A 25,267-nucleotide genomic window follows, 5' to 3' on the forward strand; every position below is an offset into this window, starting at 1 on the left:
CAGGACTCTGTTTTCATCTCATTGGTGCTGCTGGACTCATTTCTGCCCCCGAGGTCGAGCAGCCCACCGGGAGAACCCCCACCACTCCAGATGGCTAGTTTGCCACTGGGTTTGACTAATTACAGTATCTACTGTGTGCAGATAGTTTAAAAAAAAAGAAGAAAAAAAAACAGGACACTGATCTGGCATAGTGATGTGCTGCATTAGAAGGAGATGTTTAGCATCGGATACAGGATTATGCTGCTAAAATGAGCAATCCTCAAATCCTGGACTGGATAATACTTTAAAGGGTTGCTCCACCTAAAAAGGACAAAGTCACACATTTCCGTGCTTACCTCTCCTGGTACTCATTAGCATTTATATAGTTTTTGTTTTATGTGCCTAGGTATTAAGATTATATTTTTAAACCCAATATACTATTGGGTAGATGGACTTTTGTTTTTGTGGTACTCAACGCATTGATAAAAATATCATATATTTGATATTGTATAAAATATTTCAGTCAACGAAGATCCAAATTTTCAATGGACTATTTCCAAACATTAAACAAAGATAATATTTTGCATGACACATTGAAGTGTCAGAGACCACAGCATGAGCCGCTGATTTTGGTTGTACATCATGACAGAAAAACGAGTGGATTATGGTCAGTGAAAACTACAACCAGCGAAGGACTGAACATGACATATACTTCAAAATGCTAGAATGTGTCAACAACAAAGCAAAGGTTTCCTTTTCAATGATGGAGTACCAGACCTGGTGCTTCGTAAACTTGCAAGAGGAATAGCAACTGGAGTATCAACCCCATCAGCATCTTCCTGCAACAGAACTGCATCTGCTTCCACAGCACTGCCATCGACCTCCAGTTTAAAAGCCCTCCAGAGGTCGGGAGCGGCGAGCACAGGGACATGACTTTTCAGACACTTTAGACTTTCAAATGCGTGTTGACACTCCAGAGTCCACATAAAATCTGCTTTAGGGCTAAGCAGAGACCTCAAAGTAGAACAAGTTCCTGTGGTAACCTGTCGTGCCTAAGAACCTACCCAGCTCCTTCCTATTGGTAGGTATGTGACAGACAGTGATGGCTGAAACTTTCACCTCTAGGGGGTGGGGGCAGGGGGGGGGGGGGGGACCTGGCCTCTGACCCATCTTCCTCCCTATGGCTGGTGTACACAATGACGACATTTCGGTAAGCACCTGCTGCCACTGCAACCCGATCCTGCATGAGCAGAAGAAAATGGATGGCTGGATTGGTAGTTCTTAAATTATCCAGTCTTCTATAAACGGTAGCAGGTACGAATCCTGGATCGTAACCGAACTGACTTCTTGAAAGTCTGTTATAAACCAGTGAGAACCATCAGATTTGGCCTCTGTGTAACATGGGCTGGTGCTGACCATCTCTCAACCCTGTTCCAGGGGGGCTATTTGGTTTCTATTTTCATTGAAGCACCTTTAACAGGATGACTAACTGCAACGCTCATCACAGGGCATCGATGCATGACGCTGAAGGGGGATATAATAGCTGCGACCGTTTTTATAGCACATTCATACCTAATATGTAGATCGACGTGCTGCACAACTTCAAACAGAATTAAAACACATCAGATCAAATTCAATGAGAAATAAGATGATTTTAGAAACCCTAAATCTACCTCAGGAAGAACAAAATGGGAAAAGTATATGTTACAAGGTTAACTGTTTCAATAGGAAAAGAAACATGCAAAGACAATGACAGTAAAGAGAATAGTCTAAAATAAATATGACTCATTTGAGTTTATTGGAATTATAATGAACACTACTTAAGATAGCCATCGAAGTTAAAAAAAACAAAAAAACAGTGCTCTTGCTATCTCATCGGGTATTTAATGTGATTAGCATTGTGTTGCAAAAAGGGTGGTGCTAACAAGCTTTTAGGCCTTTAAAAGCTGAAAGAAAGGCAGTATTTTATTTCAAAAGGGGATCAGACGGAGGTCGTTGCCAAGAGTGGCCTGTGTAGTGCTGCTCAGAGTGTGAGGCGTCCTGGCAGCCTCTCCGACATGACCCGAGGGCCACTGATTAAAGACAACACAAAAAGCTAGATACAAGAGGGGATAAGGAAAGCAGTCAAGCTGTCACTATGGCAGTAAAATAAGTACCGCAAAGGCAATAGACACCACTCGGTCTCTGACAGCTCTCTCCGTCTTTCTCCCCGTGAGGTAAGTTGAAGGAGGGCAGCAGCTGACGAGGCCTGCTTTGTTGTCCGTGCTGACTTGCTGAATATTCTTAGTTCGCATGCATTTCAGCTCATGGCCAATGAGCTCTTCACTTGCCACTTCAAACTCCTGAAACAAAACAAGTGCCTCATTTCTTATTCAGAGCGTTACTTGTCTGTCTGCAGTCACAAAGGTCAGTAATGGAGTGGTAATAAGGCTCTGCATGCTGCTTGTTGTGAAGGCTTTGATGTAAGAGGGTGCAACACCAAAATCTAACGATAAAATCAAAGTTGGTTAAATAATTAAACTGGTAAAGCTAATCTTAAAATGTAACTTTTTTTATTTTATGAATATAATTGTGATTATCAGTGATCAAAAACAGATTAACATGTGTTTTTTTGTTTTTTTGTGGTAGGGTTCTTCATAATTTTCATTTATACATTGCCTACACAAGAAATAGAACAGTTGAACTTTTAATTGTTCCTGTTCAGATATAATATAACCAACAGTCCTCTGAGGTTTCATTTCTGGTCAAATAAATTGTATTGCTCAATTCTCATTTTAAAAGGAATTGCTGAATACCTGTCCTTAAAATGTTATACTACAACCAAAACAGTTTCTTAAAAAAAAAATCCTCCTACAAAGTACAGCCATATTTGGTTATGCTTTTTGTTTGGCATTCATGGACAACCTGCCTGTCACTGCTACATCTGCCTAAGGCAAGGTCAACTCCTGGGCAAAGATGAGTTTTAAACTAATAAAAAAAAATCAAGGTCCCAGGTGCTGAAGAGGGGGAAGTGTAACGATTTGAAGTCAACTGGATCCAAAGGTAATTTAAGAACAGCTTTTATTTAACAGTTGAGTTATGCAAAGTCTTATTAAAGAAGAGGATGGAGTCTCAGTGGGGACATGGAAGTCTCCAGATGACTCCTGTTGAGATGAGCGGGTCAGTGACTGGGTCAATGGGTGGAGGCCTGAGACCAGAGTTCAGTTCGCTAAGTAGCGAGAGGCAGAACTTGCCCAGAGTCTTTTGATGAGTGGAGTGGTCCGGAGAACAGAGCAACGGTTAGAGATGGGAAAAAGCACTAGAAACAGACAGGGGTCCTGACAGAAAGTTGTGGACAAGTTATGGTTCTCACTGTCTGGAGACATTACAGAAAACCAAGAGCCCTAGAAAGAGCTTTGCTGGTTTTCTGGATGCAGATGCATCCTTCCATGGCATCAGGTTATTGGTCCAAGCGGTCTAGTCCGATGAGACATCTTCATGCCCTCGATGTTCTGGAAGACGATCTTCCAAATACTTCCTTAGCTGCTGCCCAAGAGCCCTTAGAGAAGGGCACTATCGCCAGGTGCTTCATGCAGTCTCTGACAGTATTGCCATGGCCATTATCACGAGCAAGGGCCACCAGAAGCCAAAGTCCATCCCGTTCCTCAGAGCAGAGAGAAGCCACGAACACAACAAGAGCTAAGTCAGTGTAAGTTTCAGACTCCTAAAATAAACTGATCATGCTTGAACTCACAGTACCCTGCAGAAAACCAATGGAGGAGGCTAACAAGAGGAAGCACAGCAAGTACCGGGAGCTTGTTGAAGAGAGCAGAATGCAAAGCTGGTGAACTCTCTGTGCATATGTGAAGGTGGGCTGCATGGATTTGCAGGGCGGTCACTCTACAAAGAGTTAATGCTACTGGGCATCACCAGGGAGGCAAGGAAAAGAGGCATCTGATCCACTACTGAAGCTGCAGAGACAGACACTCGGTGGCTTTGGATCAATAGGACAGATATGTGGGCGGATAAACAAGTGTATAAATGCTAATAAATCTCTCTACATGAGGGATTTAAAATTATTCTAGCTTTACATTTGCCTTTATTTTATTTTTTAAAATTTTCAGTATCAGCCTATTGTTTTCTTGAATCAACTGAGAAGACAAGCTCCAAACTAAATAACTAAACATCACTGTGAGGTTGCCAGGCAACAAGCAGAGGCCCCAGGTAGTAATTGCACCCAGCCAAGAAGTAGAGTGGGACCTAACTTCACTATGCTGCTTCATAAGCAGTACATGGCCTACTTCAGGTTTTGTACATGTAGTAAGTCAACTTTTAATGAAGTGTTAAATATGGACCTTTAGAGGTGCCAGTATCTGGATTTCATTGAAATGTATTATAATAATACATACAATAATACAATAATTTATACATCTCCAGGCTAGCTGTTCCACTCTGCCCCTCGTCTTTAACCTAACTTAAGCCTATCTGCTGCTGTTATGTTCAGCAAACAAAAGAAACCTTTGATAGTCATCATATTTGGTCATTAGCCCTAATTTGGAAAAAAAAAATCTTACCTCAGAACAAGTTGGTTTTATAAGAGCCTATTCACTTAAATATTTGAAATGTCCCATCAAAATAAATAAACCCTGAAATTTAACCATTTTAATACACATAAGTATGTCTAGATGATGTATTAAATTAAAGTAAAAATTCCTGAAAAAAGCCCCAAAATTTAGAATGTTTGAATAAAACTTTTGGCTTTGGTTAATTAAAACAAATTAAGCTGACTCTTTAATTGCAATGAATTACAAATAAAGTGATAATAATTCAAAGGTCTTCTCATCTACTGGTTTAGTAATCTAGCCATCCATGCAAGGACATGGTGTGTGACACTGTGACAATTATGCAGGTTCATGGCCACCAGTAATGCTTTATTTTATTTAAAATTATTTTTAGACATAAAGAATCTTTGCAAGTGCTGCATTTTTATAATTATTGTTGTTAGTTTATAATTTACACACATGACATATTGATTTATCAGGTTTTGTGTTCATGTAGACAAAAAGAAATCCATCAAAAATTGTGAATCATTCATGACATCCTGAAAAAGATCAGGATTTAATGTATAAAAATTGGTTAAGGGCAGGTTTAGGGAGAAGCAGCTGACTTTCAGGGCTTCTGGTGAGATAGGGTGGGTGGTTGTGTCCCGTTCAACGTTGAGACCAAACCAACATCTTAGGGACAGACTGATCTTGATAGCATTCCCCAGAATCCATCCTACATACAGCTCCCTCCAGCGAGCATGTGCTCATACATGAACACAGCATGTGTCATCCATTAAACGCTGTTAGCTTCTTTTTTTTTTTTTTTTTTTTTAGTGGCTCATATTATAATTTTTAATTTTGTCCGAGTTGAGGCAGGAAGTTTTCAAAGTGCCCCTTTTGCTGGATCCATTTTCCTCTAACAGTTTAATGTCATTCAATCTTCGGGGATTTATCAGCACTCCTGTCCTTTTGTTCTAAGACACATCCCTTCAATACATATAGAGGAACTCCAAAAGGAGAATAGCTCCTTTTGAGCCCCAGCCAGCGTTAGATGAGGTGATTGATGGATGCAGGTCTGTGCTGGGAATACGCACTGCAGGTTTTGATTCAGGCTCCCTTTGGGGAATGGTGGGACTTTGGCTTTCATGACAGTGGATTTACAGAAGGAGCCCCAGCAGAGAGAGACAGAGAGGGAGGGAGGGATGGGGGATGAGGGATGGGGGGTGGGGGGTTTCTCCCCATGCAGGAGATGGACACAGAAGAAGAAACTGAAGCCACACCTGAGACCACAGTACATTAACCAGTTGTTTGCATGTACCGTTTCCCTTCAAATCCTCCTGAGGCACTAGATTATTGATGTGTTGTCATACTTTTCAGGCAGCCATTATTTTCCAGTCATTTCAGCCTGCAATGAAAATCTACTTGCAGAACCTTAGACTTGCTTGAGAGTGGTACATCAAAATAAATACCATTAACTTGCTTTAATGCTTGGCAGAACAAACCATTTGAGTATTAAAAGGTTTATATAAGTGTCATGGTATGTAGACTAAAATACCCTTTTAGAAAATATGCTCCCATATCGCATAAAGTCACGTGAAAAGTGCCTGTTGAGGAATAATCAAACCCAGAGGACGCAAAATATATATGTAATTAATAATGAAAGTTTAAGAGCTCCTATGAAACCAGATAATTTAGTCATAGTACAGTGACAAAAAGAGAAAACTGAAATGCCCATCATGTCAGGAACAGGAGGGTTAAAGGCTATAAATGGGTAAATGGTATCCTACTAAACACAAGGCCCAACTACACCTCACAACCCTCTTCAACTACACCTGCTGAAGAAAACATAGGTTTTTTTTTTTCTCACTCCATACTGTATTTTTAATTACAGTACCGTTGACATGATTATGAATGTTTAAAGTCTGACTTTCACAGATGGTAGCTTGGTGTGAGTAATATGTGATGAGCTGTAGTTACTGATGAAATGCAAAAAATGCACTGATCGTACCAAGATAAAAGGTAAACACAGAGGGAGTGTTGAACTTCATTTACCTGGAGAACACTAAAGTCCAGTTCTGATGTAAAGCGGTTCCAAATAAGGACTTGGTTCTTTGCCTTTGAGGAAAGTTCTACTGAAAACACCTGAGTGTTGCTTAAACACTTTGGAAGTCCTGTGTCCTTGACTGCTATGGATTCACATGCCAGCAGTATTGTGCGCTCTTAAAGAAATATTGAGGTGCAGACAGACATCGTCACGCCGGTTCAATGCCTTGATAATTGACTTGCAGACACACAAGGTGACAGCAGTGTGTGCAAACGTGTGGGCTCCACCCGCTGTACAGTCACTGCTGGTGTCACCGCTATGAGACAGAGACCTATTTCATTTTCATCACCGTCTCCTCCAGCTTTTGTAATAATCCCTCCACACTCACCTGCTGCGTCCACGCTCCAGCCTGGGAAGCAGACGAGAAGGAAATATGATAGGCTGCTTCCCACTCTGCCCAGCATGGCCATTGGAGAGACTTGTGGGGCCAGTCAATACTGAGTAAAGGCTCCATTTAGCACTGACGTGCCTGGAGACAGGGCCTCAGGAGTGAGTGGAGGGGGTGTGTGGGGAGGGGAGGTTCCTGAGATGCTTGCCTCTGACAGAGATGGATAGTCACAGCCAGCAAGGACAAAGGGACACCCAGCCTAGTTGGCCTCCTCCATCCGCCCGCCCAGAACCAGCACTCTCACTCACGGGATCCTGAAGTGAGGTGAAAATGAAATTACTGCAGAGAGGGGAGAGCTGGTGGAGAAGGAGGAGAAGGAGGAGGAGGAGGAGGAGGAGGAGGAGGAGGAGGAGGGAGGACTATTAAAGGAGCTCGAACATTTTGCTGATGAAGTCGTGTCTGGTTTTCTGACACCGTGCGTTTTGTCACCACATCAGAGCAGCTGAATAATTCATTACGGGAGATCCAGCAGAGCAGGCCTGAAGCTGTCCATTACATCCACGTTCCTCCCAGTGGCTGATGGGAGAGGAAGTACTGAGTGACACCACCTGCTTTCTTTGATCTTTAACCTGGCAGTACGGGAGGGTGGCTTCACTTTCAACAAGCAGCTGCATCCACAATTATCCTGATTCTACGTAATATTACTTGTTAATTTTTCACAGTTTCTCTTCATTCAGGGGAGGAAAACATGATTTAATCATCTTTTGGTGTCTTTGAAGTTCAGATTATCCTATTTATCATTTGATGAAACAATCCCTCACCCAGTTTGTTCTTTGAAGTGTCCTCCTTTAGCAGCATCTACTTTCCTCAGACACACAGTCTCCTGGCGCCGCGCTGAACTTTTCTTTTACAGACCCAGATTTGTAAAATGTATGTAGGTTGGTGGTGGCCGGTAATCAGCAACACCTCCCACTAAGGCTGTGGCGCTATTTACAATCTCTTGTAATAGAAAAAAAAAAAAAAACATCACAAAATTATTTTGAAAGGACGTAAACAAAAGAGGAGTATTTAAAGTATTCATTGTGTCCCAACAATCGTAGTTTCTAACAACACTTGAATGTATCGCAGGTGGTGTTGGTGTTATGGTTAACAGTCTCCTCAAGGCGTTGTTAGCCAGAACACATACATTAAGTGTACTTTGGTTTGAATTATCTACTTTCACTTGCCACCTTATTAAAGACATTTTAATGTGATAAATTATGAATATCACTTTGCTTTTGTTTCATCATTATTTAAATTATGACTTTTAATGAGTGCATTTGAATAGGTTTTTACCGCTTTCTTCAAGGCAGTTTTTACAGATTGTAAAATATAGAGGCTGAGTCAGCAGAATATTTCTGAGAATAAGACTGAGGGCACCAACTACAGAAACAGTAAATTTAAGAAGAGTGAATGGTTTAAAGTTTTCTGACCAGGAGGCAGATTTAAGTTATAGGTGAATATGTTGTAATACATTAATTTTATGTTTACCTGGCAGATTATTTCCCCTCTTATTTGACCTTTTCTTGGTGTATGCAATATAGTGACTTTTATAGTAATTTGATCAAATATGTACCTGCCACTTTTTTATTTTAAAATTTCACATGACTTCACATGTACAGTGAGTCTGCTGTACCATGCAAGTTACATTCATGGGCTAAGTTAAGTTGTTTTTATCTTGTCTTCTGCCTTTCCTGATGATGATAGGTTTAGATATTGCCACAATAATGGCTTAGTTATAAGATATCAACCATAGAAAATCCACCTAAAAATCAATTACATTACAAAAATTTAAATTACAGGAAAATAAAGTAAAAGGCTAAGATGCCTTTAACTGCTACTCTGCTAAGATCGACCATTTACAACCCCGTTTCCAAAAAAGTTGGGACGCTGTGTAAATATAAATAAAAACCATGTAAACCCATAATTAATTGCAAATAGGCCAAAGACAACATATTTAAATGTTGAAACTGAGAAAATGCATAGTTTAATAAAAAATATATGCTCATTTCATTCAACATGTCTCTAAAACGTTTGGACAGGGTCATGCTCACCACTGTGCTGCATCACTTTTTCTTTTAACAACACTCTGTAAATGTTTGGGAACTGAGAAGACCAGTTGCTGGAGTTTTGAAAGCAAAATGTTGTACCATTCTTGCCTGATAAAGGATTTCAGCTGCTCAACGGTTCAGAGTTTTCTTTGTTGTATTTTCACAATTTGATATTTTGTCTTTGGTCTATTTCAATTAAATATTGAATATTATATTCAATTCAATATTATGTGATTTGCAAATCATTGCATTTTGTTTCTTATTTACATTTACATTTACAGTGTCACAACTGTTTTGGAAAAGGGGTTGTGCATTTGCTCCTTGATTAATCCATTTACTCACTGCCTAATTTGTCCAGGTAGATGAACTGAATTACCAAAATGTCAGTTTATCAAAAAGCACATTTTCAATTACAGAAAGGCTAAAATGTTATATAAATTTGGCTTTATGTAAGGCTAGATGTGCTGAACATGACTACTCGCTTGGTTTTGGTGTCTAGATATCTTGTTATTCTGTATTGTTTAAAAAATGACATCAGATTTGATGGTTTAAAGCAAAAGGGGAATGGTATTTAAGAAGTGAAATGAAGTAAAATAGCACAATATTGACCAATCATGCTGGTTATTTACTGCATTTTCTTTTAGTAGAGCATTAGCCAAAAATCACATCCAAGACCTTGTAAGCCTCCATTGTTCCAAACTTAATCCTCCCATGTTATGAAGCTTGTCTTCTATTCATAAAACCTGTTTCTCTGTCAGACTGGTTACCCTGAGACACAGCCTTATTAAAAAAAAAATGCGATGATCATCTAGAGACACAAAGACGAGCTGGTGACCCCTCTGGATCCTGAGTCATCGTGTGAGAAATGCTGCTCTGTGGATGCCTTAATTAGCCACTCGCCTTCAGAAACTATTACGACGGCTCTCCAAGAAGATTGCAAATAAAGTAATAGGACAAAAGTGGTGAAGTAATTTCAACAATTGCACTTGATTTAGTGGGTTCACCTTTAAGAAAGTGTTATTTAAGCCAGCTTACATATCTGCCATCTCAATTAGGTTGAAATAGAGCTCATATTTTCCAATGAGCGCCACACAATAAATCTGACCATGTCAGGCTGTTAATGGCTTAAAAAAGAAAGTGAAGACTCAGAGTGGGAAGCAGAGCAGACGTGGACGTTTATATCATCCTCCCATAATTTGGGAACGAGCACACCCATAAAATTGTGAATAATGTGAGATGTGATTTTCCTCACTATTGGACATTTCACATCGCACGGCTTGTTAAAGCCAATGGCTTGTGGAGGAGTAAATGTACTGTACTCCACCATGTGTCATCCATCTCCTCTAGGCTTTGCAAGTGTGTATGCCAGCTGTCCGCAAATCTCCCCATATCACACGCCATCATTTGTCATTTCTCCCCAGTAAAAGGGAGTTGAATGGTACCATGCAGCCTGCAGTATCAGCAGAAAGCAAGCTGGATGAAATGTCGGGACTCACAACAGGTCACTCACCAGAGGCATCTCATTTCCCAGTGGTAAGTTCTTGAGTTGTGCGAGTGGTTCCCCGCCATCGTGGGCCATTTCACTGAGGCCAGACAGTGTGACCTCGCAGTGGACAGCCGGGGCGTTTTGATAAAGCCTGCAGGGGGATGAGAATCCCCACGTCCTCTGGCTCTGTGGAGACTGGCTTTGCAGCATGCTTTCCTCTCACCGAGGCAAGTGCACGTCAGCTGCAGGTCACATGAGTGATCAAAGAAACAGCGGGGCGGCCCGAAGCCACCGGTGTCTCCTGACTGCAGGCCCGGTGATGGAAAGCAGAGTCAACAGGTGGGCACCAGACAGAGCAAGGATAAAAGGAGCTTTGTCTGAAAAACAAGATGGAGGCACGCAAAGGGGCTCAAGGGGAAAAAAAGAAAGGAGGGAAGGGAAGTGGCAAATCTTAAAGGTGAAGATGCTCTGCTTATCTGGCCAGGTATTTTAGTCTTTACAGAGAAAAGCACTCAAAATAACGAGAGCATGCTTCTTCATAAATTATACAGTAAACACCTGCACAAAAGGCATATGGCCCATCTAAACAAAGCCAATCAGAAAAGAACTGTTTGTTCTCTCCAGAACGTCGACAGAAAGAAAAAAAAACAGCCGTTTCAGGTTGAGAAATAACATTGTAGAGTAAATTGGATGAGGAAGGACACCAAGTTAAATCACCCCGTCTGGAAGACATCAGGAGGAGAAGAGGAAGACACTTTATCACCTAAACAGAAAAAAGCCCATCAAAGTCTATCTGAGAATAATTTTGTAGCGATACAAAGGTGAAATGATTTGATCTAATGGATCGTATGGAAGCCATTATCGCCTTCCTTTCATTTGACCCTTTCAGGATTCCCTGATGTGTCGCTGAAATATTGAGACACGCTATATTCAAATTATTCCAGGTGTACCAGTTCAGGGCTGCAGAGGAATCCGGCTGAACTGGAATCGCTGGAATCTGGTCTGTTGTTCTTTTGTTTTTTTAAGAGCTGATAAAGCTGTTTTCTAAAAAGTGGGTGAGCAGAAGAAGAACCTCCTCTGTACTTTCATTATTTCCACAGTGTTAGCACAGGCATGCTGTGTGACTAATGACAGAAGCTCTTGTATTTGCTCTAAAGATACGTTTGTCATGTTTGACATTCATGCACAACTCTGTTTCCAAAAAAAGTAGGGATGATGCGTAAAATGGAAATAATAAAGAATGCAATGAATTGCAAATTATGTAAACCCATATTCAATTATAAATATAACAAAGACAGCATGTCAAATGTTGAAACTAAGAAATTGTATTGCTTTAAGAAAAATATATGCTCATTTTGAATTTGATGCCATCAACGGAAACGTTTGGGAACTGAGGAGGCCTTTTGTTGGAGTTTTGAAAGTGACATGTTGTCCCATTCTTGACTGATAGTGGATTTCAGCTGTTCAACAGTTCAAGATCTGGATGCAGTGATGAACTGTGTTCACAGACGATGGTTTTCAGAAGTGTTCCTGAGCCCATGCAGTGATTTCCACCACAGCATTGTGTCTGTTTTTAATGCAGTGTTGCCTGAGGGCCTGAAGATCATCATGGGATGCTTTATTTGAATGGGTGGTTCTGAAATTTCTAAACTAAATAAATTACATTATCAACTCTAACCTTTCTTTTAATGCAATTTTTTGTTCGTGGTCATGTGAAAAGGCTTTAAAACAGAAACTATACATTTATTCATATTTACATTTACTCATGACAATGCACAAATAAAGCCAATCCATGCCACAGAAGATTTTTTGAACCAAGTGACACAATGTTAAGATTCCACAAAAGCTGCATGAAGCAAGACGGACAAATGTTTCAATGTGGAGGAAATTACAAGCTGAGAAATCAGCTTTACTGATTTTGTTTTCAGTGCATTCACTTAAATGTTCAGCAACATTTTCTTTAGCATCATGTCAGATCATTTATTTTTTTAGTTTCCATCATGATGACAGACAGCCATCAACAACACAACCCTACAACACTCTACAAAAACATTGTGAGTTCAGAATCCAACCTCATTCCTTTACTCCCCAAGAGCTGTCTCCAGCGGGGGAAAGCAAATGTAAATGTTAACTCTAGTTATGCTACTATTTTGCCAAGAGCTTCATCCCTCCAAACATGATGGAATTCAGATCATACTTATATAATGTTTAGGTTCGACATATGGAGGATATTATGCAGCTTAAAGACTGACATGACAAACAGTAAGAAATTCTAAACACATGTTGAGTTTTGGGTCAATAATGATTTGTTGTGTCAATATCCTTCTGTGTGTCTGAATTCACAAGCCGAGACGCAGGAAAGAAACCCAATGTGAGATGCTTCTTCATTCAGAGTGTTAAACAGATCAACAACAGATGATTTCAGTGTCTAAAATCATACTGTGGGTTTTGATAAATGTTTATTCATGTCAATAGATCTGCTGCTCAGGGATTTGTTAAAAAAGACCTGCCTTAAAGCATTTTCTTAAATACGATGTGATAATGTGCGTCAGACGTCAGGCCTGTAAGTGTTGCAGGGTCATTCCTCCGCTCAGCGCTGGAGGTGAAGAGCTGGCTGCAGCTGCTCCGAGGGGAAAAAGGTCAGTCTTCCATGTGATTGATGGCTTATATCGGAGAAATCAATAAATGTAAATTCCATGTGTAAAACTCCTGCAGCATGTCAGGTTGTGCTGCTCCCTGGTAGTGTATGTACACCAACAGACTGGACCTGGACACACTGCCACTCCTAATATAGCTATTTTTATTTAGAGTGGACCTGGAGCTGCTGGTGGGCGGAGGGGGGGTGGAGAGCAACGAGGGGTCTGCTGAGGGCCTGGAGGCTGGACTCTGTGTTACAAAGCAAACATGGACTCATAACTATTTAGAAAAATAAATCAGTGCATTACAGGGCAGCTTGGTTCACAAAATTTTGTTTTAAATCCTGATTTTTTAGAAGATGTGAAAATTGTGAAAAAGAAATGCACAACGGTTTGCTTCTGCACGATCTAAAAAACGGCAACCGATCAATCATGTTTCACCGTATATACATGAGACTAATTTATCTGCATTAAACATGTATAAAGAGAGCAAGCTAGACGGGGCAGAAACTCATCTCTGCTGTTTTTTTGTGTTTTGTAGTTGTTGTTTTTTTGGCCCTAACTCATTCCTCATCTTTCACTAATTACAAATTAGTGTAAAAAACATAAACAGCAAAGCTACATTCTCTAAGACAAATAAAGTAATAAGTGATAATAACATTCTGTCAATTGTTACTACACGTATGCATTTGTATACATTCAAAGGTGAAACAACCTGTTATGCTGCTGAGTTGCATCATGGGACATTTAGGATTTCCATCCTATGATCCATCCATTATAGATACACACTTTATCCTGAACAGGGTGACAGCTTATCCCAGTTTACTTTGGGCGATGGCGGGCTACACTGGGGATGGGTCGCCAGTCCATCACAGGGTCAACACAGAAAGACAAGACAGAAGCACACATTCACAACTACACAGCTGAACCTAACGTGCATGCTTTTGGATGGCTGGAAACCCGGAGTACCCGGAGAGAACCCACGCAGACGGGCGGAGAACATGCAAACTCCACACAGAAAAGGCCCTGCCTCCGCTAATGTTCGAACCCAGGACTTTCTTTTTGTGAGGTGACAGTGCTAAGATGGGGCCCGTGTGACCCTCGAATTCCCCTCCCAACGCCCCACTTGTACAGTTTCACTTTAAACTGGAAGATGGGAGGGCATTGTCTCGTTATAATCCAGATCAAAATCCAGAGGAGCTGGCCCTGGGTTTGGACTGTCAGGCAACATACAGCCTGAGTGGAAGCATGCAGGGAACAGTTGGAGCAGTACATTTTTGTGAATATTTACATGTTCAGATAGATGAAAACCCACTAAGTCTTTTATTTACAGTTAGTATTCTCCTATAAAGAGGAGGGTGTGTTATTTGCAATAATAATACAAATAATTATATTATGTTTAACATTTATTTCAAATAAAATAAACAGTATTGGATTAAAATGAACAATTCACATAAGATTTCATTTTTGTTCAGCTGTCATTACTTTGATTTGAACACTGACAGAGAATGCTGTTCATTTTCAGATCAAACACTGTGAGGGTTGAAGAGTTGATTCCTTTTAGGACTTCTGATTCTTGAAAAATAGATGTATCTACAGTACAGTAACAAACCCATGGCACACATGACATCCCCAACACCATAAATTATGTTTCATGTTTAAAAAAATGCCAAAAGCCACTGCAGAGGAAACTTTGAGACAAATTAGCTGCAGGCGACAAATGCATCACACGGCTGCTGTTGAGGCAGCAGTGGCTGATGGATGGAGACTCGGGTCTGTGTGACACCGGCCCTGCTGGGGACCCTGAGTTCAGGGCATCTGCCGACGAAGAGAGGGAAGGCTGGCACGCCGCAGCCTCCTCTCTCTGGAGGAGAGAACCAGAACCAGACACTAGCTCATGGTGAATGCGAGCCATGACTGAGAGGCGAAGTCAAACCGCATCTGCTCCCAAGCTGTGTTCTTCTTTCACTATCACAACAATACACCCGCCTCCTCTTCACTGCAGTCCTACAGTGAAGAGCAGTGTGCTGAATGCTGCTGTCCAGAAGTGTGGACAGCCAGTGGAAATATCAGAGCTTTTCCCTGTCAGCTCCTCTCCTTTACCTTGTAACCTAAGGATATTTCTGCTTTCAATAACTTTATTTACAGCCGTACTCACTAAATATCGTAGCTCGAAATCGCTGAGTAAAGTATGTTACATTGAATGGTTTTTATTTGCAAACATTAGTATTACTATAAATGTCCCAGGACACTTCATTAAATGTAATTGTGAAATTGATCTTCAAATTTCCCTCATCTAGTTTTTTTCTCATTTTCACTTTTTTACGCTTTGAGTTTTGCAACTACAGTTCCCACAATGCTTTTCGGTGATAAATGCTCTTTACTCTATGGTGGATGTGCACCATTAAAAATCATGCTGCGTTAGCTACCAGTATTTCCTATTTGTGTTGTAACCAACAATAATGGATGGCTTTTCATATGTTTGTCTTTAATTTAACTTCTGATGTTGGATATGAGATATTGAAATATATATCTATGTGACAAATGTTCTGTGGAGCATTTCTAAGCACTTTTCAGTTTTAAGTTTAACATTTATGTTAATTTTGGACAATGCAGGAAGTAGTCACTGCATTACAGACTGAGTTATTTTAACAGCATTGGGATTAGGATGATTTATCAGTTTGGTACACTGTTCTTATCACTTATGACTGTATTGTTTGATAAAACCAGACAAGCTGAAATGACTAACTGAAGCTTCTTCCTCTGTAATAACAGAATGATCTATCCTTGATGCTTCACCAAAAGAAAACGGGTTCAACTGGAATAAATCCACATTTCAGCTGAAATCTTGATGGAACGGATGCTTTTCTGGCAACACCCATCTCCATTTTTAAAGAAAGAAGTCGAGCCAGGCACGAAGCCTTGAACAAGACCCGCAAGGAAACACAGCAGGTCAGATGATTTGTTCCCTGCTTCATCAGTAGATGCTGCTATAGATTCACCTTCCATGTTTTCCCTGAGCAGCAGCTGTGTGTGGGAGTCTACACCATCTTATCTGCATTGTTTAACTTCTTCTCCAAAACTCCAGGCTCTACAGGGTTGTCTCCTTAGCAACAACCCAAAGAGCACTGAAAAAAAAAAATATTGAATTCCTTCCAATGTAAGACAGATTGGGGGATTTCAGAGCTGGTGGGGGTGCCCAAAAATGCATGCAACATGGAATCAATATTTTACTTGGCAAAGAAGTTTACACGCCGTGTTGTTCGCCCGTTGGCTCATCGGTCACGGGGTCAACTCTTTGAGCATCCATCATGGGTGTCTCCGTCCAGCCGTGAGCCAAGCCGTGCCCAAGACAAGCTCCAACCGAGAGGGCTGGCCCGGGGAGATGGATCGGAGGGGCAGGGGGGTGAGGGGAGTCGGGGAGAGAGGCAAATTAGCTCAGCAGAGAGATGGGGCGACTATTCCCCACTCGGGTGGGTGGAAGAACTGTTTGAATGCTGCGTTCAAAGGCTTGATTTCCATTAGGTTTGAAAAGACGTGCTTGATTTCTCTATCCTCCCTCCTCAGGACTCCTCTCTCAGCTCTAATTGCCTGCTCCTAAACATACACCCTTTGTTGTGCGCTGATAAAAATACTCCTCTCCTAACAAATTGCTTGTCGGGAGCGGTAACACAGACACAGTCCAAAACTATCCTATTAATTGCTTCATTCTTTAATGGACTTAATGGTTGTCTCTACAAACCCTTGGACATACATTATATAATGAATTCTGCTACAATTCATTAATGGAGAATGAGTGAGGATATGGGAAGTGTAATTCCATTAACACTGTGCTAAATAGTGTGCTAAATAATTTACAAAACAGTTTCATTATGTATCGCTAATTGTTTCTTTCTCATGAACCAAACAACAATCAGAAAGGCAACAGCGGCGTTAGCGGCAGCATCCTCTAAACTGGTTGCAAATGTGGCTAATTATGATGTCATATGTCTCGCCATGCTATTCAGGCATGCAGGGTATTTTCTTTAAAATGGCACGCCATTGTGCGACAGCGTCAGAAGTGAGCGGGTTGAGAGTTAATCATTTAGAGATGGTGTAGAGATTGCTCAGAGGCTAATTTCTTTCTTTGCACTCGGTGATTAATGCCTGGTCTGTGAGGTCATTGGAGATAAGGACCCGGCTGTCTCCACCAGCTCCCAGTGAAGATAATGCAGAGCAGACTTTATCAAGGGCACTGAGGCAAGAGGGGAGGGGAAGGGGAGGTGGGGGGGGGGCAGAATACTGGGGGGACTCACCATGCATATGGCCATAACCAGATATTATTGCCCATCACGCAGCACAATCAATTACCTCCTCCCTGCAGGAGTACTCGTCGTTGGGGAAAGGAGACGGACGGCATGATATGTCATAGGAAATCTTTGAGAATTTTCTCAGGCCAATGACCAGCTCTCCCTCTGGGGGTGTTTTTCTACAAAGTCAGAAAAATACAAAAAGTTGGAACTGAAACATGAAATCGCCCCCAAATAAAGGTCTTAGTACATTTAAAATGAAGTTCATAGCAAATGGTCTCACTGTATCTTTAACTGCTTTTCCTTTGGCTTTATTCATAACGATCATGGCTGTTTCCATTTGGCTATTTCAATCCAGACATCTGGCCTGGCTGTGAGCGGATCAAATCGTGGCCTGCTTTAGGAGTGTTTCCACCTTGCATCAACATGTGTCCTGGGTGCCCACCTGAGGTGGGATCTCACTTCCACTGCAAATTAATGGCAAATGAACATTTGGGTGGCACGGTGGTGCAGTGGTTAGCACTGTCACCTCACAGCAAAAAAGGTTCCGGGTTCGAATCCGGTCCAGGGCCTTTCTGTGCGGAGTTTGCATGTTCTCCCTGTGCTTGCGTGGGTTCTCTCCGGGTTCTCCGGCTTCCTCCCATCATCCAAAAACATGCACCTCAGGTCAGGTTACCTGGCGCTGCGCTAGTGGCAGCCTGCTGCAGCATCTCCCCCCTTCTGTAGTGAAGAAATTTCCCCTCGGGGATTAATAAAGTGTATACATTTTTTTTTTTTTTTTTAAATATATAAATGTAGGCTACGTCACGGAAATATACAAGTAAATAAGCACAAGAGCAGGAAGATGAATATCAGAACCCCAATGATTCGGTCAGATTAATTAATTGTTCCAGCGAGTCTCCACTGCAGTGGATAAAAGGGGGCGGGGCCTCTAACAGCTGTGGGTCTCATGTGTGTGGAAGTTACAGGAGATAAACTACAAGACAAACAGATGCATGGGAAGATGAGTTTAAGCTACAGGTAGGCTAGTTAATGCGCCACGTGTTACAAATATAGCACTAGGACGTATTTTGCGTTTGTAAATGTCTGAACACGAGTTCGTAAGACTAATTCACAGCCTGAAATGTTCGGCTCCTTAGATTAATACATTTTAGATTAATTATTGATCCACAGCGCGTCTCCGCTGCGTCTCTTCCACTACTACAGACGATGTGTGTCAGAAGTAACATGATATTAACTCAAAGAAAAAAAGATAAACCCAGAGGAGACTTTGGTGAAACCAGCGTCATGTGTTTTAATTCACTAATGAGCTGCTTCATGACGTCAGTTTGCAGTAAGTTTCTCCTGCTGTCAGTTGACTACAGTTCAGCTGACTCGGCAGAATCACACAGGACAGTAAATACAAATAAAAGAAGAGCAGGCAGAGATCAAATCTGCTGAAAGACTGAATGGAGGAAAAAAAAAAAAAAAAAAAAAAAAACTGATGAACCTGCTGTAACGTGATGGAAACTCTCTGGAGCACCACATCAGATATGAACACAGGAACATGGAGCTGCTTTTATTTTTATTGATATTCAGAAGATGTCAGCTGAGTAGGAGGTGTTACAATGCGCCCTCAGGATGGATTGTGTTTCCACTACTGAACGAATGTGGACACGTGTGCCCATAACACCTCAGAATGTGGCCTGAACAGATGAGACCTCAATGCTTCTTGGGTGTGTTTCCACCTGGACCTTTGCTGGCCACATGTGGTCAGATCACATATGTCCGGATTGAAATAGCCAAATGTAAACAGGGCCAAAGTTGACAATTGGTAGGAAGCAAGTAGGGAACATCAGAATCACAATTTGTCAAACTGTTTAAGTACAAGACCTACATGTAGTTAAGGTTAGGGGTAACGCTGACCTGGATGTTCTCTGGGATAATTTTCTACAAAATGAAGACAAACATTAGTTAAAGGCTTCAGCATGGTTAAAATGAGGGCTTTATGGCGTCTGACAGCTTTGGCTTCCTTTTCCTTGGATCAAGGCAGAAAACGTGTCCATGTTTGTTAAGGAACAGTCAAGGTCATTATAGTAAAACAAAAAAGTGTGAAGTATTGATAAGAAAAAGTTATAGACAGTGCTGTCGAGGCCATTCATTGTTCACCTTTATCTGCCAAGGTTTCAGTTAGAAACAAAAATATATTCTAAGCTAAGGAAAGATGGTGGTCATGGTTGGGCTAAGATTGCTGTCATGTTTTTTTATATGAAGTCGGACAAACAGAAAAAAACAGAAACCCTTAATGAAGACCTCACTATGCTTAAGACGAAACGCCTGTCCGATTGTTTATCATTGCCCAAAATGCAGTTTCCTTTGGGTTTAAGAACATACATTAATGTGTTATGTTAAGGACAACTGGAGAGAAATATGAACAGCAGTCCTCACTATCATGTTACACACTTCATGAATAGAAGAAAAATTGCAAAGTAACGCCAGTAGAAACATGTACTTTGCTTGAATGAATCATCTCAAAAGGTCTCTAACTATTTGTCTTTTGGTTTTAGCAACACAAAGGGCGATGACTGTGGTCAACACTAAAAGAAAACCAAACATCTACTTTGACCTTCTTCATATGTCTCAAACAAAGGGCTTCTCCAGATGGTCTGCTCTGTTTTAAAACAGAAAATCAAAGAACCATGCTGACTTTGATGTGGTGTGTGGAGGAGTGAAAATAGGGTTTGAACTTGGAATGTGAATGAATGCTTTTGTTTTGGAGTTGTTTTTTTTTTTTTTTTAAGTGTGCAGCATTATGCTCATTTGTTTGATGTTTAATCTCATCAATACTACAATAGACAAAAGGCAGAATTCTTGCTCATTAATTGCAAGTGGGATGAACCATGGAGGAGGCTATCACGACATCCGAGTAAGAGATGTAGTCTTTGTTAGATTACATGTGGTTAGACAGCATTGGTTCTGTTCATTTGAACCTCTTTAGAAATGGCTGTCTGTACACCTGATTGAACATGTTTCTGTAAAATCAACACAGACATGAGAATAGAAATAGTGAAGTATGACAAAAAGCCACCTTGACCTGCACCAACTTGGTTAACAAAGGAAGTCTGTGTTTGCATGTAAAGAACCCTTTACTCTCCCATCTACACAGGGCTTGTTCCTGTCCTTTCAGCCTGCCAGCGAGTTCCTGACATCTGATGGTTAAATGTGGTAAATTCATCCAACTGGGGCTCTCCTAGATAAATGCCGTAGATTGATGCAGGGCCTCTCATTGAGTGGTGAAGAGAGTAATCAGTCCCTGAGCTTGGATCTTTCGGAGTGAGCAATCACATACAGTACGTGGCTGCCAAAAAACACTTTGAGAGAGGTCGAGGCTCCTTCAGGGGCAAGTTAGTCTAAAATAAGGCTTCTAGTGGTGAAAAAAAACCAGTTCAATTCTTGTATGTTTAAGTGGAAAACATCTATGTTAACTGTGCTGACATATCCAAAGGAAAAAAGGGGTTAACCTGTTGACCATATAGCCTGTGTTTAACAAGACTGCCTGTGTAACTAGTAGGAATCAGAAGGCCCAAGGGGAGGGGGTGCACACGGAGCTCGGGCCTGCACAGTGTCTATGTAAGCCAGCTAGCATGCACTTGCTGTGAACCTGGGAGGGGGAAAAAAGCTGAGTCAGCGGCCTTGAGCCAGAAGGCCCGAGGGGAAGAGTCTCTAGGTGGTCGTAACGGATCGCATTTCTGCTCGGCAGGAAATTATCAGATATGGGCACGTCACCTGCACATTGCGAACGAAGAGGGCTACGATTCCATGGCAACGTAGAGAAAGATCAAAGCAAAAGGAGGAGCCCTGAAGACTATACAAGAAAATAACGTAAAATGGTCCAGGAGTGCGAATGTTTGCATGTTCCGGGTGCCCCCATCATTTTACAGGAGATTTTCGCAAAATAAAAATGTTCACATCAGACTCTGGGAGACTTTAATGCCTTGTTTCTGAGTCGCCTGCGATCTTTTTGAGAAGAGTTTTGACGAAGCGCTGGTCGTCTGAGACTCTTCAGGAAGTGTGTTTTGAGAAAGTGTTGGCAGAGCCTTCTTCTTTGCCCAAGGCTGTTTTTTTTTTTTTTTTATCCAACATATGCTTCATGTAAGATCTCTTCATATTTGCACACAAATGGCGAGTACAACACAACTCATGACACATTTAAGTTATTGATGCCTGATGTTAACAGTTCACAGTGACGTACGACGGTAGATCAATAGGTTGTGAGACTGGTGCTCGTGTATGCCCACGGAGCACGGCGCTGTGTCATGCACGGAGCAGCAGGAAGATAAAACCCCAATGAGTAACTGGTAAAAAGTTTGTCGCTTGATCATCATCAGTTCCTGAGTTACACACGCTTTAGTGAGCAGTGTTCTGGTGATTGCTCTGTGACCATGACCTGAGGGCACGCATCAGAATTTTTGCCAAACTCTGGAAATTGGCAACAGAGACCCTCGAAATGTTTCAGGAGGGCTGCGGCAATGAAACAATGAGCCCGGAGAGGTGTTGTGAGAGGTGTTCACATTTCCAAAGGGCACAACGTGACTGTCCAAGACCGAAAAAAGCATGTCAGGTCAGACCAGGTGTGTTTTCTTTGACATTTGTGGGGCAGTGCACCGTCAATTCACCCCCCAGGGTCAGACTGTCAACACCGAGTTCTACTAGGATTTCTTTTGAGGCGTCTGATGAAAACACTTGGCACTTGGGTTCTCCAACATGACAGTGTGCCCGCTCACATCAACAACACAACCGTTGCTCCTCACCACTCCTACTTACCATATTTGACTCCCTGCAACTTCTCTCTGTTCCCCAATAATTTGTGACAAACTTTAATGTTCGCTCTCTGCTCACAAAAACATGTGTAACTCAGGAACTGACGATGATCAAGTGAACAAAATGTGTACTACTTACTCATCAAGGTTATACCTTTCTCCTGCTCAGTGCACACACGAGCGTCAGTCTTGGAACTTATTGATCTACCCTCAAAGCTTGAAAATCTGAGCGAATACAGTGGGGAAAATTTATACATCTTTCTTGTTGTAAACAAATCAAATTCTCAAACCAACAGTGTTTCAAATCTACTATAAAGCATTGATTTTGTTTCCAGACTGAACCCAGTATAATCTGCTGTGCTATAGAGCTGTAGTATTGTTCTTTGGCAACTTTTTTACCTTATCAGTGTATTTGCTGACATATTCCTTCATCATCAGGATTACACACTGTGGTTTAGTTTCAATCCCACATGTCCTGTCCCGCTGCCAGAAACACTCACTGGAGAACCAAATGTGTATTAATCTGTGGCTGAAAAAACAAATGAACTTTTCCCTCCAGTCTGAGTCATATCTGATCAAATCTGCTGTGGCCACCTGTGTTGGGGAATTACTGAGCCTCTTTAAGCAGATAGCAGGAAGCATTGCCCTTATGCAATCTGCCATTTTTTTTTGTTTGTTCTATTTCTGCTTTTATCTCGTAACCTCCTTACAGTCAGCAGCTCCAGTAAACACACCTTACATTATACAACCCTCTCTCCTGTTTTCACTATTTATCAAAATCATGTGTCTTTTTGTAAAACATGGAAAATCTGAAACACAAACTGCTAAAGTGAAATTATCTCTGAGTGTTACACTCAATACACACAATAATTTCAAACATATTTCTCTGAAGTGATAGAGATGTTCCTGTACATCATGCAAATTAGTTTTGATTGCATCTGTAAATTTGCCATAGGGATGTTTCTCGCTTGTGGATATGATTGGAATCAGACTGGTGTTTGATATTTTTTTGAAACCAGCAGGAATTAAAGTCGCACCATATGAAGCAATTTTAATTACTTTACCCAAACACAAGGGCATTGAAACTCCCGTATGCTCTCTGAATGGCAGCACAGGATAGAGATTATTTCAAGCCCAAAGCACATCAAATTAATGACAATTATGAAGGATCTCGTGGTCAGTGCTTACACATCACATCCGTGTCTCCAGGCACACTGAGTGGCCACGGTGTGCGTGTTTGTTTATGTGTATATGGCCAGATTGTGCAGTGAATCCCTTCAAGTGTCTCCTAATTAGACCCAGCATGCCCTTCCCGCTCTCACGCAGCGTACTGTTTCAGTCCACACCCAATTATTTTAATCCTGTGATTGCTCAGAGAGCGCTCGGCCCGAGCCTCTGCAGAGACACGTAGTGCTGGGGAGATGAGTGAGTTTGAAATTGTGGACACATCAGCTGCCATCGGGGCCTCATCACCGGGCCCTCGGCCCCCAGGGCTCTGCAGTTCCGGCCCGCTGTGGGCTCCACTGGTGTTACTCCACCTAAAATAAGACGTCAAGGGACTTTCTATGCTCTTGTCAGCATTCCTGCCCGCCTGCCAGACTCCTTACTCACACTCCTTGGTGGATTAGAGGAAGGTATCATCTATTTACCCTGACAGCCCACTTAAAATGTGGTAAACTTAGACCTAAAGTGGTTTGTGAATCTAATCCAATGTCACAAATGAAAACTATTAAAAAAAATAGACATTAAAGAATTAGTTAAGAAATGCATATTTGTATATATTACACTTCATACATATATACATATATATGTTTCCTCATATATTTATCAGGGCATACATGTATAATGAAATACAATGGATAATTCCCTCATGGTCAATTATGATGTCCGTGCTGTATGAGGTAACAGGGAGTCACTTTGAAGGCCGAGGGTTGTGAAACTGATCCCAGTTTTAAGCTGCAAGAAGATATTCAAAGAAAAACATCTCACTTCTCCACTATCACTCAGACACTACTTGGACTGAGTTAAAGTGTCATTCCTATTCCTTTGTTATTGTTCCTCAGAACAATACAAAACACTTTCACATTGCAGAGGATACTGTGTCACGTTTTACGCACTTAAAATTTCAAAGCTTGAGTAATGTGATAGGGCTTTTTGTGTCATTTTTATTTTACTGTGCCCCAACCCCATTCATACAGACTTACTGGGCCACAGCAGGAATACCCACCCAGCTCTGATGTTGCATAATTGTCACTAATCTAAATTTATACACAAAGGCATTTAAAAAAAAAAAAAAAAAAAAAAAAAGGTATATGATAACATTTTAAAATAACTTCAATTTGAAAATATTTGAGAATTCTGGTAAATAAAGAAATTGTGGGCTGGTCCATTGAGATTTTCTGACAATTGAGCGGCTGATTGTCCATTTTATTATACAATATTTTCAAAAGATTTGAACTTTGTCTAATACAGCTCAGTCACACAGCTTCAATTTTAATCTGCTAATGAAAACCGTAAGGTCAACAATGGATTAAATGACTATGCACTCTATTAAAGGTGCCACTAACTACACAGCTGGCCAGGGACCGACGACCAGGAACAACAATGGACCGAAACGATGGCATCCCAAATTGTGTATTCTTTACAGTTTGGAAACGATAAGGACAGTATGGATTGTTTCAGCCTCTTTTGTTGACCCTGTTGTGCACTCTGTTATTTGCCAACATCATGAAACACTTTGCGGAAGTTGCTGTATGTGCCAAAAAGACGTCATGACCGACGACCATTATTTTTTTCTGAATACTGCATTTCACAAGCAAAGACCAACACTTAAATTATGCATTTACAGTGTTTATTGATTATGATATTGGTAAAAGGCTGTGTAGCTGGGTAAGAGACTGTGGTTTGGGGAAGGCTTGTTTGAAAAGAAAAGCCTTCCTAAGAAAGCAGTGATGACTAAGCATTGCGCAGGTTTTGGACGCTATGATGGGTGTAGAGCAGCTTTTAAAGGCCATCGGATCACAACTGTTATGA

Source organism: Brachyistius frenatus, unplaced genomic scaffold (genome assembly GCF_029030835.1).
Source record: "Brachyistius frenatus isolate BFR_SWC_R1_liver_20210118 unplaced genomic scaffold, ASM2903083v1 Contig_59, whole genome shotgun sequence".
Lineage (NCBI taxonomy): Eukaryota > Metazoa > Chordata > Actinopteri > Embiotocidae > Brachyistius > Brachyistius frenatus.